The sequence below is a fragment of the Anguilla rostrata genome, chromosome 19 (assembly GCF_018555375.3).
Source record: "Anguilla rostrata isolate EN2019 chromosome 19, ASM1855537v3, whole genome shotgun sequence".
Taxonomy (NCBI): Eukaryota; Metazoa; Chordata; class Actinopteri; order Anguilliformes; family Anguillidae; genus Anguilla; species Anguilla rostrata.
In genome coordinates, this window is record NC_057951.1 from 7,523,805 (window position 1) to 7,536,883 (window position 13,079).

The window sequence follows — 13,079 nt, forward strand, 5'->3', positions numbered from 1 at the left end:
CCCGGCTTTGCAAACCTGCCGCCATCTCCTATCCAGAACTATCCATTTTTCAGGGCTTTTGCATCATTGCAAAAAAAAAAAAACAAAAAAAAAAGCCCAATGTTTCTGGACCAATCTCTTTCCAAAAATACACTGTGGGTGCTGGGGGGGAGGGGGGGGGTGTTTATTTCCCTCTACCTTACTTTAAACACGAGTGCAAACCCCTCCTGGTGAGTGCATGATATGTAAGGCCAGGATTGATCCTTCAGCAAAAGATATTTTTCCATTGGCCTCGCACGCACTGCAGTCTGTCGATAAACACGAGCGGCGTGACCCCCTTTGAGGCTTTTTTTCTCTTTCAGGCTGAGAGACTGGCTGACGGAAGAGCAAAGGCAGCAATCCTGTTTCTGTTTCCGTCAGGGTGCTCCTGGCGCCCGAACTGAGGCGGAACGTTCGACAGCGCTCGGAGAGCCAAGCTGCCGAAAGTTAGGGGTCAAAATGGGCGTCTTTCTGAGCGGTGTCCCCTTCTGGGTCGAGAGGCCTCGTCTGACAAAGACAGAGAGCGCACAATCGCGGGTGGGCGTTTTCCGCGTAATTGCTAATTTTTATCCTGATTGGTGTAATTGTGATACTACAATACAAAAACAAATGGCGGCTAATCACTGATGTTGCTGTTATGTCAGCTGTTTCAAACTTGAGAATGATTTCCAGAGCATAATTGCCCCACACCCCCCACCCCGCCACATTGCACTCTAAGCTGCACACAGATTAGTGATTTGTCACAGATGGACAAATAAGCCACTGATCGGTAATGCGCTGCTCCCCACTGCCGTCTCTTTGTTGAACAGTTTACAGTATTGGCTGTTTCCAGAGGTCAGTGGTCAAGGAAAGAGACTGGAAGCTTACGGCGGCTGGACAAGCCCGCGACAGACTCCAGAGAGGTATGGTGGCGCGAGCGTCGTCTGTGAAGGAACGCTGTCTGTGAAGGAGAGTCGTCTGTGAAGGAGCGCTGTCTGTGAAGGAGAGTTGTCTGTGAAAAAGAGTTGTCTGTGAAAGAGAGTTGTCTGTGAAGGAGAGCTGTCTGTGAAAGAGAGTCGTCTGTGAAGGAGCGCTCCCTGGGCACAGACAGAATACTTCAGCGCCGCTCGTCTGAAAAATGGCCGTCCCGTGACACGCAAGGCTCCGGAATGTTCTCAGATTAATCTCAGACAGGAAGACATTAACAGGACACGGCCAATTTAACTTGTGTAAACCTGCGAATACAGTCCACCGCCAAGGCGTCATTTTTTATAGTCTTTGCTTCCTCTGTTCACCCCATAGGTACTGTACCAGTACAGTCAAGTTTATATAACCCACATTCCTCTACCTTTTCTTCCTATCATTATTATATAAACCGCACTCTTTGAAAACACTCGCACGCGTCCTGGTGTCTGGGATCTCTGTCTGAAAGCATTTGCTCGTAAGTCATTAGCAGACAGCACACCGGGTCCCTCTTGGCACGCAGGTTTTTGAGGCCAAATTTGTGCAGAGGGGAGAAACTTAATTTGACCTCGATATTAAGCAGTTACAAGAGTTATAGTTTTTTATTACAGTTAGCGGCTGAAGCTCGGCTGAAGTTAATTGAATTGAAAGGGGGGAGCTCCCGGAGAGCGCGCGCGCTGAATTCTGATGCTACAGAGAGCCCCGGAGCGATGCGCTGAAATACCGCGAATAATTCACGGGCTCTGGCGTTACCATTACCGTCACGCACGCGACTGCGAAAATAACGACGAATTATACCGCGTTTGTGTCCGTTTGGATTTTTTTACTTTACGCTTAGATTTTTTTTTTCCTCGACTGTGCTTATCTGGCGTGAAAGAAACGCACTCTGCGCGTCAATCACCGGCTGCTGAGCCGTGTGTCAATAGCGGCCATTTTGGCTCTTTTGAACCTTGTCCAGAATGACTCGCCTGTTTTTCCTTTTTCACAGGCAGTTATTTCACACCTCCGGATATTCGCCAAAGGAACTCGGATTACGTACCTCGCCGAAAATTTCGACGGCAGCCACCCGCTTGGGAATCGAACCCGCAAACCCGGTCCCGTAGCCATTATATTGCTGCACTCCGCTGTGCTGTGCCACTGGGAATTTTATTCTATCTAGGCTGATGTTTGTTTTCTAGTTAACCGTGTTTATGAATTTGATTTGTTATGTTTTATAATATAGCATTTTTAATTATTTTTTTTATGTCAAGCTTATTGAAACTCTCTCCACGCCCCTTGTGTTCTGTAGACTCCAACGCGATAGCATCGGCAGTGGTAACACTGTGTCACGCAGGGAAACATACCCCCCCTGCCCCCCCAAACACCCCTCCCCCCCCCCTCGCCACACCAGTTGCCTGTGATCCCCAAAATCACATTGGGGAAGCAGCTTTGACTCACCCACACAGAGGGTACCAGGTGGCTGTCAGATTTTGCAATGACATGCATGGCGGGGTAATTACTGCAGCCCCGAAACAATATGAACCTTCAACTCCCCCCAGTCGGGCTGCACATCCCCCCCCCAAATATTTTGGTTACAGCTGGGCGACGGTGTTAAATGGGGCACGCCTGCCCCCGTGATGACAAAGCCGCTATTGGTTGGTTATTAGCCGGCGTTATGTAATCTCACAGTCTCTCTCTCTCTCTCTCTCTCATAAAGTTTAAAGCCGTGAATAAGGGAGCGACGGCCCGGAGCCGCGCGCTAGACATCACCGCTTTGAAGGTGAGGTTTTGGGAAGCAGGCGCCGGATGGTGTAAGAGGAGTGAAAGCACGCTGCCGGGTGCAAATGTTTGGGCGCCGGCGGGAAAGCCTGTCAGCGCGGGGCGGAGAGGGGCGGTGGGGCGAAACCCGCGGCTCTAAGCGGCAGCAGCATACTCGCACCCCCCCCCCCCCTTCCTGCATTAGAGGGGTGGGGACCCAATCTCAGAGGCGGGGGCCCAACGAACCGACGGGCACGCTCGCCGCCATAATCATTCGATTCCGCACGCCCTAGGTCCCCGACGAGACCCCCTCTAAAAACCCTCCTTATATGAAGCGGCCTCTTTGCGATTACGCGTGCCATTTCCTTTAGGGGACGGAAAACAGAGGCAGCCGGGGGGGCGTCGTCGCTACTTGCCATGGAGGGGGGGGGGGGTTCGGCTTCGCCGCCGTTCTCCAAATCCACCTCGCCGGAGCGGCGGCGGCTGCTTGTTGAAGCCGAAGCGCGGGCCGTGGCGTTTTCTCCCCCGCGCCCCCCCGCCAGGGTCGTTTTTATTTTCAATCAGCGAGACCGCGGCGTTAAATAAAATCTGCCGCTTTTCTATCCCTCCGAAACCCCCCCTCCGCCCCCCGCCCCCCCCCCCACCTCCCCGATCCCACGAGGGGTGAGCGGTTTGACAGGGACGGTTGTGGGAAGATTGGGGCGGGAGCGCGGGGCGCAGCGAGCGGAATGCGAATGAGAGGCTCGCGCGGCGTTCCCTCGCTCTGCAGAGGCTGGGAGTGTGTGTGTCCCCCCTCCTCCTCCTCCTCCTCCACACGCCCTAACCCCCCCTTCCCCCCTGTGCGCTCCTATCTAATCTCCTAAGACCCCTGCTGAGACGAGGCGCCTCAACCCCAGATGAGATTTCTGCGTTATGGACTTCACAGCTCCCCCGCCACCCCGCCATCCCTCCCCCCACACCCCACCCCGCCGCCCCCCCCCCCCCACGCCGTACCACAGATGGAGCGTACAGTAAGCACCACTTCTGCTGCAGCAGCCTACTGAGCATTCCGTCAGATCCCCCAGGCCTGCTCTTTACACACCTCCCCCTCTCCCCAAATAAAAAAAAAATAGCTCATCGAAACACATTCAAGGGAAGTTATTCAAGGGCCGCGAGAAAATAAGTAAATAAAGACAGAAGGAAACAGGAAGCACAATCGGTTTTTTTCCTCTCTGCCTGGGATTATTTTTTTTTGGAGCAGAACTGTCTAATAAGGTGATTTAAATATCAAACGGCGTCGGTCTCCACCGTGTTCTTTCTGTTTCGGCTCCTGCAGCTATGTTAGGAGAGCCCCCGAGCGGCAGTGTTCTGCCCCCCCCCGGGTGTTTTGTGGTTAGCTCAATTTTAGATTTATGCACACGCACATGCAACAGACACACACACACACACACACACACACACACTCTGTAACAGGCTCGGCGGATGTCGTTTCTCCCAGGCCAGCTCTGAGTAGAACGCAGGCGCTACATCTTTGGTTTTGACTCGGCGCATGTTATAACGCAGGGATTCAGATCTCTGCGCCGGGGCAGATCCGCCCGGGCTCCTCATTTAGAGTGGAGCGCATCACACCGCACACAGACCCCTCTCTCTGTCTGTCTGTCTGTCTGTCTGTCTCTCTCTCTCTGCCTCTCTGTCTCTCTCTCTATCTCTCTCTGTCTGTCTCTCTCTGTCCCTCTCTCTCCCTCTCTCTCTCTGTCTGTCTCTCTCTCTCTCTCTCTCTGTCTCTATCTCTCTCTCTCTCTCTCCGGAGAGAGTGGGAGGCTGGCTGTGGGAGCTCGGCATTTTGTCGCCGTGGAGATCTGGGTATCCATGCAGCGCTGATTGACTGCACAGCTGAATGATAAGCAGCCGTGGGATTTTAAAACAAAAAAAAAAAAAGTAACGTGCGTCAGAGGGAGCTACCCTCGCTGACGTTGCGGATATCGCTGCTGTAGTTTGCAAGAGGCATTTGCCAAAATAAATATACGTTTAACATTAACGTACAAGATGCACATGCCATTCGGACACACGAATGCTTTTGGTACGTCCGACCAAATTCCGTCCCTCGGCTTCTACATTTGCAGCAGAAGCGCTATTCACTCCTGCTGCTGTGGAGCTGAGAAATGGACACGCAGTCCAGTTGAATCCTATCTGGTCCAGGCTATGCTGGGAGAGCGGTACGCTTAGATATTATTACACAGAGCGGGGCTGGCGCGCCCTGCTTCCCTGGCTGCAGGCGTACCGCTCCAGAATGAAATCAAGTGTATATTTTTTCCATTTGAAGCCGCTGCATACCACTGCATTTATATGGGTGTTTATCCGTTATGAGATCTCCACACGCCTCGAACCTCACAGAGGAAATCTTATTGTGTACATCCCGCCTTCTCACCGAGCATATGTGGTGACAAATAATGCATAAATAAACAACCCAAGCACCATTATATCCTGCTTTAAGTTTATATATATATATATATATAGAAATGTCTGGATTTCATTCATCATCAAAAACTCTCAGACAAAAAGGATCATGGTTGGCATTTGAAAAAAGGCTTCAGTGTAGTAGAACACAGGAAATAAAATGGGAATCACTCACGCACACACACACACACACACACAGAAGCACGGACACACAGAACCTCCAAATGTCACGGAGCTCCAGTTTGAGGTGTGAAAATCAATAACAATATAAGTCTTCAACGAGACCCTCGTCTTCCAGCCCCAAGACGAAAACAACCCCAAGCGACCTTGCCAATTTCAGCCTACGGCCATACATGCAATGCATTTTCTAATTATAGTTAATTGATTGTCTGCAGCATGCATTTACTATTGGAATAGAAAAGCAACATTTATGATATATCTTTTTCTCTTTTCTTTTTTTTTCCTGTATAAATTCTTTGACTGGAGAAGAAGGGAAATGATTGACTTTAAATGAAAGTGCGCCGAGACTCCAAACTAAAAAAAGCAGTTGAACCCTAAACCCGAGCCTCCTGAGAGTGTGGGGAGTTTGTTCCAGGAAGCCCGCGCGGGGAGGCTTGATTGACAGGGCGGTGCGATCCCACCTGACAGCTCGCCCGCTCTGGCGGGGGGGTGGGGGGGGGATGACGACAGCTCCGCCCGACTCCTCGCCTCGGGCGCCCGACGGGAAACGCATCGCCGCGCTTTCTGATTTAAAAACACAAAAACCAGCTCCTCCCGGGAACCGGCACCGGTTGCGTCAGATTCCACAGCGGCGCCGCACCTTAAACTCCCCCCCTACCCCGGGGAAACGGGACGTCCCAGCTTCAAAGTTCCTCCTGATTGAGGGGCGCGGTGTGGTTATTGTGCGGTTAGCGGGCGGCTAACGGTAACGCTCACAAAGTTTTTCCCTCGTCCCCGCGTCCAGGTCTGAGGGGGGCGTCTCGCCCTCGACCGGTCCGGTCGGCTCGGCCCAATCGGAACGGCTTGGCGTTGAGGTTGCCAGGCGACCGGGCAAGGGGTCCTGCGTGAGGTCGTGGCGGCTGAGAGGCGAGGTCTCCGGTGCTGCAGTCCGTGTGCTGGCCAAGCGCCTGAACGGAGAAGCTCAGGCATCCCCGCGTTATGTGATGCAAATGTTTGCAGCAGCGTGCTGAAAAAAAACTGGAACCGAAGGTGATGAAATATGAAAACTTATTTTTATGTGATTTTTGTGAAATGCAGAATAGAGACATAAAAGCAGCCCAAGCAAAGGCAGCCTCTGCTCGAAACTCCCAAGCGCAAAACAGTCACGGAGTGAACCCAGCATTGTGGGAAATATAGACAGTCCTATAGACAGCGCGGGGCTCGGGGTGCTGGCGGCGTTCGCCGCGCTCCTCTCCTCTCTCCGTGTGAAACAGGAGCCGAAGCCAGGCTAGCCGTACTAGCGCCAACGTGATTCGGTCTCCGAAAACCGTGTGTCACCCCTGCTCCGCGGGGCCTCGCTAACGTACACGTCTGATTTCACCCTGCAGGAGAGACCCCAGCAGGGCGAGAGGGGTCGCTCAAACGGGGAGGAGACACGAGCGGGTCAGGTGACCTCACCCCAGTGATTCTTTCTATGTCTGCCCTCAAGGTCGCCCTGCAAACACACGTGTGTTTTCTTTCCTCACATTAAGGCGATTTTCTTCCATTTTGTTCAGATGACAGCGTTGAACTGTGAGCCGTGAGCCTGCAGATGAAATCAATTTGATGCATGTGTGTGTAATGTGTGAGGGGTGTGTGAGCTGTGTGTTTGTGTGTGTATGTGTGAGGAGTGTGTTTGTGTATGTGTGAGGAGTGTGTTGTGTAATCTCCTCTTCCGCGCTGCTGCCCTTGCAAAGGGTTCTATGCCTTACAGCTGTGGCATGCCTGGCTGCAGTAGCGTATTTCTCACCATCAATATAACGATCAGAACAGTGCTCTCAGTCTTAAAAAACAAACACCTTTCTATACCTCCCCAGCACTCCTGAAGAACATTCCAGAACACCTGAGCGGGCACCGGCGTAGCTTCGGCAAGACGGTAGCGTTTGGTGTGAGTATGTAAATTTAAAACGAAAACATTGATATTCTGTATCTGGGAGAATGAGTTTTGGCAAGCCGGACTCCAGGCCCCGGTAACGGTTCTCGCAGGAGGGATCGGTGGCGTAGGAACGCTCTTTCTACTCTTGCTGCTGCGGGAGGAGGAGCTTCCGTAGTTACTGTCCCCCCTGCCGTTCGCCCGCAGCGGTCGAATCCCTCGCCCAGGACCCGCGTTTTCCCTTTTTTAATGTGCGTAGCGCGCAGCTCCCGCGCCCCGACGCCTTTTATTACGGACTGTGTTCAGCCGTTGCATTTTAATTACGCCGCACACTCACGGTCTCCCTGGACACCGGCCCCTCCCCATCTATCCGGGGCAGGGGGATGAGAGATTACTGCAGTCAATCAGACTTTTTTTTGGGGAGATCTATCGGGCGCTGTGGACTGGGGGGGCTGGGGCTGGGGGGGGAGTGGGGGGGATTGGGGGCTGTCCCGTCAGACAGGTGGGCCCACAGACGGCGCGGCGGGCTCGTAAAACCTTCCGGTCGCCCCCCGGCCCACGGGGATTTATACGGGCGTAAATCCGGGGGCGTACAGGAGCAGCGCTCCGTCATCCGCTCGGCCCCTCCCTCCACCGCCGTCAGTCACGGCGCGGGGACGAGGAGACGTGGGGCCAGCCGGGGCCCTCTACCCAGAGACGGGCCCCACCTGCTCTTCACTCACAACCGACTCCGGCTTCCACTCTTTTTTCTTTCTTTTTTCTTTCCTTTTTTTTTTCTTCTTTTCCCCTGGAGGATTTATTCTCCCGGACGGCCAGGGCGACGGGTGACTTATGTCTCTATCCTTGGGGCGCAGACAGTCTAACAGTTTGGAAAATACGGAGGGCGAGCGCGTTCCCGAAACACGGCGACGGCGCCTCTTCGTCAAACGCCGTCTCGCCGGGGCATTTATTCACCCGGGGTGGTTTCACCCAGCTGTCCCGCGCCGGGCGAGTTCGCTCTCTTTTTATATTCATTTACCCCCAACACGATGGCGACGACGGATGCGGACGGCTAACGGAATGTTCCGCGCCTTTTACGGTAGCTGATTGGCCCTCATGACGATGTTGGTTCTGTAAAAGGGAGGGGGGAGGGGGTGGGGTCTTACATGGGACACGCCTTTGTTGGTTGTTGAAGGGGGGGGGTGAATGGGTCTGGGCATGACACGCAATAATAAGGGTGTTATTGGGTATGAGGGAGTGGGCTAATTAGCGCCCCCTCTGGCAGTGGGGAGACGTGCGAGGGGTTTCCTTTAGACACGCGGAAGGAGGCGGGATGCCCGACCGCGGGAGAGCTCCAATCCGCTCCCCTGGCCGCGGCGGTCACCATAGCGACGTTCCCGGCAGGACAGCGTCTCTTCGCGACGTCACGCTGGCGTTTCCCGGGCACCTTCGGTTCAGGCGCGACCATGAATGTTTATTGGACTAAGGCCGTCAAGCCACAGGAGCGCACGCGGATCTGCGCAGCGCGGGATTAGGAGCAGGCGGGCGCTCGCGGGGATGAGAGGAATGTGACGGGAATTCCGAGCGAGAGCCAAAGAACCCAGCCGTCCGTTGGGAGGGGATAAATCACCGGCACGGGCTCGGTTTCGTTTCCCCTACGACATTAAATGCAGCAGTTTAAAAAGAGCTAAAAATAGGCCTGAATGGGAGGCTGAGCACGTTTCTTTTCTCCCCCAAACGGGTTCCAAGCGTCGGTTTGTAGTTTGACTTAGCTTCACTGTGTGAGCTGGACTTTGTGTTCTTGGCTATGAATAACTGTACATAATGAGTATTGCACCTTATCAAACCTGTGTTTTGTAGTTGTTCCAAATGACCTTGATATGCGATATTTGTATATATATATACAATATCCTTACATTTATATAGCACTTTTACGAATGCTCAAAGTGCTTTACAGCTCACCCACCACCAATGTGTAGCGCCCACCCGGGTGATGCACGGCGGCAATTTTTTGCGCCAGAAAGCTCACTACACATTAGCGAAGGTGGAGAGGGAGAGAACATTTATTAACCAGTTAAATCTGGGGATGGTTTTGGTGGCAAGTTTTTTGCGAGAGACAAACCCAAAACCGTTTTTGTTTTGTTTTTTACTCGGCAACAGTTGCGGGGAAAACCCTTTTCGAAGACTTTTCGCATCCTTAGCAGAACTGCGCCCGAACTGACGCAGGAGCCTTGTTCCATCACGCCACGCTGCGAGAGGCTGAAAATGAAAATTAAGAGGCACAAGTGCCAATTACAGACAGCTAAGCATCATGGGATTGGAGCTGAAGGGAAAGAGGAGACAGGAGGACATTCTCTCGCTTGAAGGTTATTAAAGAACATAATATCGTATCCACGAGATGATAAGAGAATGGAGTGTAATGCAATTCTATTTCTTTCACCGGTCTTTGTTTCTGTCAAATTAGGTTACTATTTTATTTGAATTTCGCACGGTGCCTATATCTGCATTGGACTTTCAGAGTATCCAATTCCGCATGTGCGCTGGAGCATGGTAATTAGTTTGCAAGTTTGCGTGTTTAATGAAATGTTTTCATTTTCCACTTGAACGCGGTTTCAAATCACCTGTTGCCGGGTCTTCCTAAACTTCAGGGATTAACATACAGAAAGGCACCCAGCAGCTCCAGGAGTGTCCATTTGCAGAAGCTTTTAGCTGCTTAGGCGGTGCTTTTTACACGCACTGGGGAAGGTCAGCAAAATGTACAAATGAGTGTGCGACATCATGAAGGGTCATTGTGTCATAATGAAGAATCCGCACAATGTTAATTTTATTATCTCAGGCTGTACGTCACTCAAAACCATTCGTTGCTTCTTCTGACATTAAAATTAAATGCAATTAAATGCATAAGTAAATGGGGAAAGCATTAGCTGCCAAAGCGCAATGTGGAATAGTTATTTAATTAAGGTTTATCTTCACCTCCGACAATATTTTCTGTCCTGCACTGGCATACTATAACTTTTGGTCCTTTACTGTGGGAAATACAAATGAGATTTTTATCAAATTTGATTGAGACAAATGCACAATCAGATACAAAATCATTCAGGTTGTCTCCTGTTGTAGCGCGGTGATTGATGGACTTATTAACAGTGCTGCATCGCTCTCTCTCGCAGAGCTTCATTTCTGCTTTGAGTTGGTGAACATCTCGGTCTCGTACAGCATCTCAACCTCAGGCAGCAGCCATGCGAGCTCCCTCTCTCTCTGCCCCTTATCTCGGCCCTTCACTAGGCAACGGGTGGCAGCCGCCTGATTGGCCATTAGCCGCAGCTGCCAGCCTGCCTGTGCGGGCTGACGCTGTCCGTGGTGCTGGAGGCCTCCCTGGTAGCTGAAGCACTAGTGGGCTGACGCTGTCTGTGGTGCTGGAGGCCTCCCTGGTAGCTGTAGCACTAGTGGGGCTGATGCTGTCCGTGGTGCTGGAGGCCTCTCTGGTAGCTGTAGCACTAGTGGGACTGACACTGTCCGTGGTGCTGGAGGTCTCCCTGGTAGCTGTAGCACTAGTGGGGCTGACGCTGTCCGTGGTGCTGGAGGCCTTGTAGCTGTAGCACTAGTGGGGCTGACGCTGTCCGTGGTGCTGGAGGCCTCCCTGGTAGCTGTAGCACTAGTGGGGCTGACACTGTCTGTGGTGCTGGAGGCCTCCCTGGTAGCTGTAGCACTAGTGGGGCTGACGCTGTCTGTGGTGCTGGAGGCCTCCCTGGTAGCTGTAGCACTACTGGGGCTGATGCTGTCCGTGGTGCTGGAGGCCTCCCTGGTAGCTGTAGCACTAGTGGGGCTGACGCTGTCTGTGGTGCTGGAGGCCTCCCTGGTAGCTGTAGCACTAGTGGGGCTGATGCTGTCCGTGGTGCTGGAGGCCTCTCTGGTAGCTGTAGCACTAGTGGGGCTGACGCTGTCCGTGGTGCTGGAGGCCTCCCTGGCAGCTGAAACACTACTGGGGCTGACGCTGTCCGTGGTGCTGGAGGCCTCCCTGGTAGCTGTAGCACTAGTGGGGCTGACGCTGTCCGTGGTGCTGGAGGCCTCCCTGGTAGCTGTAGCACTAGTGGGGCTGACGCTGTCCGTGGTGCTGGAGGCCTCCCTGGTAGCTGTTGCACTAGTGATGCTGACGCTGTCCGTGGTGCTGGAGGCCTCCCTGGTAGCTGAAACACTAGTGGGGCTGACGCTGTCCGTGGTGCTGGAGGCCTCCCTGGTAGCTGAAACACTGGTCAGCATTGACACAGACACTGGAGGGACTCCTTCTCCTGGCTCAGCCAACCTGGCATCACGGCACACAAACTGAATTAGGAAATCCTCATTTCAAACTGCTGAAACACTCTCTCCCCCCCCCTCTCTCTCCCTTTCTCCCCCCTCTTTCTCTCACTTCTCGCTCTCTCTCTCTCCCCTCTCTCCCCCCCTCTATCTCGCTCTCCTTCCCTCCCTCTCTCTCTCTATCCCTCCCTTTCCCTCCTCCCGCTCTGTCTACACAAAGGATTCCACCCTGGGAAATGTGCCAGGATTGTCGTGTTCACCCTCCAAAGCGGGCACAGTCCAGAGCTAACTTTGGACCGTGTACAAACACAGCTATGGGCCTGTAATCCCAGACACAACAGACAAAACAAATATTTCTTTGCGGACCCCTTTTCACTCGAATACGATGTAAGGAATCTTAACATTGTACGGCTTCTTCAAAAACAAATATGGAATTGGTTACAAATGTGGCAAACATTTCTGTGTTTGTCTGTGTGGGTGCGTGCGTGTGTGCACATTGTACTGTGTGTGCTCACTGGGTAAAATATGTTACACCAAATATCTGTGAATATATGTTTTTGATCATCCTTTTCTCTAATTATTTGTGTGTCATTGAAAAAAAATCCCCTGTACGGTACACTTTCCTCATCTAAGGCCTGATTTGTACATCAAAGTTTCTACCGCATAATTACATTACGGTTTGATCAAGACACATTGAAAGGGCGTGTATTATTTAGCCGTCCTTTGTGTAGTTATTTGTGGTAAACAAAACCCTAAAGACAGATGGCCCGTACTTGATTGATATTAATATGCGTCCACGCTTATAGGATACTGGCTTTTTTGTTGTTTGTTTGATCAAAACTGTGTATGGTGCCTGAGGTGGGTGTTGGGGGGGGAAAACAAATTCAAAATGATTAATAAACCTTTCAGCGCTGAACTTTATTATTTCATTTTTCGGCATTTGGCAGACAGTCTTATCCAGAGTGAATTAAAATGCAAACGCTGGGGGCTGAGAATGATATGAATTTAAAATTAATTTCGAGAGCAGCAGAGTTGTGTGAATGACCTTTGACCTTGCTCTACACGGTGTCCCCACTAAAAGAACATGGCCGCCTTAGGCTTGGGCCAGGCTACCTCCCGGCCGCCTCCCCCCCCATATTGAGAATGCGTACCAGGTTATGAGATACAGGGCAGCCCATGTTAGAATGGCATCTGTCTCAGTATACTTCTTAAAGGTGGTATATGCATAAAATGGGCTGAGCACTGAGAAGCTCGAATTAATGCATTCAGATGAATGGAACAAGCGAACATGCCTTAAGATTACAGAGGCCTATCTGTGCAGTACGTGCTTGTTTTGTTAAAGCTGTACCAGTGAAGAAAGCCGGGCTTCCTTTTATGCTTTCATTTCATTTAAGGAAATACAGTAGTTTCACTGCCGTGCAGTTATACGTCTCATCAGTCATTTTTGAAATGAGAATTTCTCGCACGCAAACTACAGTGCTGATGCCGCATCTGAATTCCGACTCGTATATCACACGCTGAAGTTACCGATAGTGTTGCAGCTTCCGATGATTTTCTGAACGGAAATGGATGTTGGAATTTGTAAACAGCAAAAGTTTCTGCA

At 51.8% G+C, this 13,079-nt stretch overlaps 1 long non-coding RNA gene across 2 annotated transcripts in view; it reads left to right on the forward strand.

Moving 5' to 3' along the window:
• LOC135245600 (uncharacterized) overlaps positions 1-13,079 on the forward strand; it is a 157,637-nt gene that overhangs the window by 134,569 nt on the left and 9,989 nt on the right. Inside the window, exons 2-3 of one of the 2 annotated variants that reach the window (XR_010327309.1) lie at positions 342-555; positions 828-920. This is a non-coding gene — a long non-coding RNA (uncharacterized LOC135245600). Of the gene's footprint in view, positions 1-341; positions 556-827; positions 1,825-13,079 lie in introns of those variants that run through there. The other variant, XR_010327308.1, reaches the window with a different exon arrangement.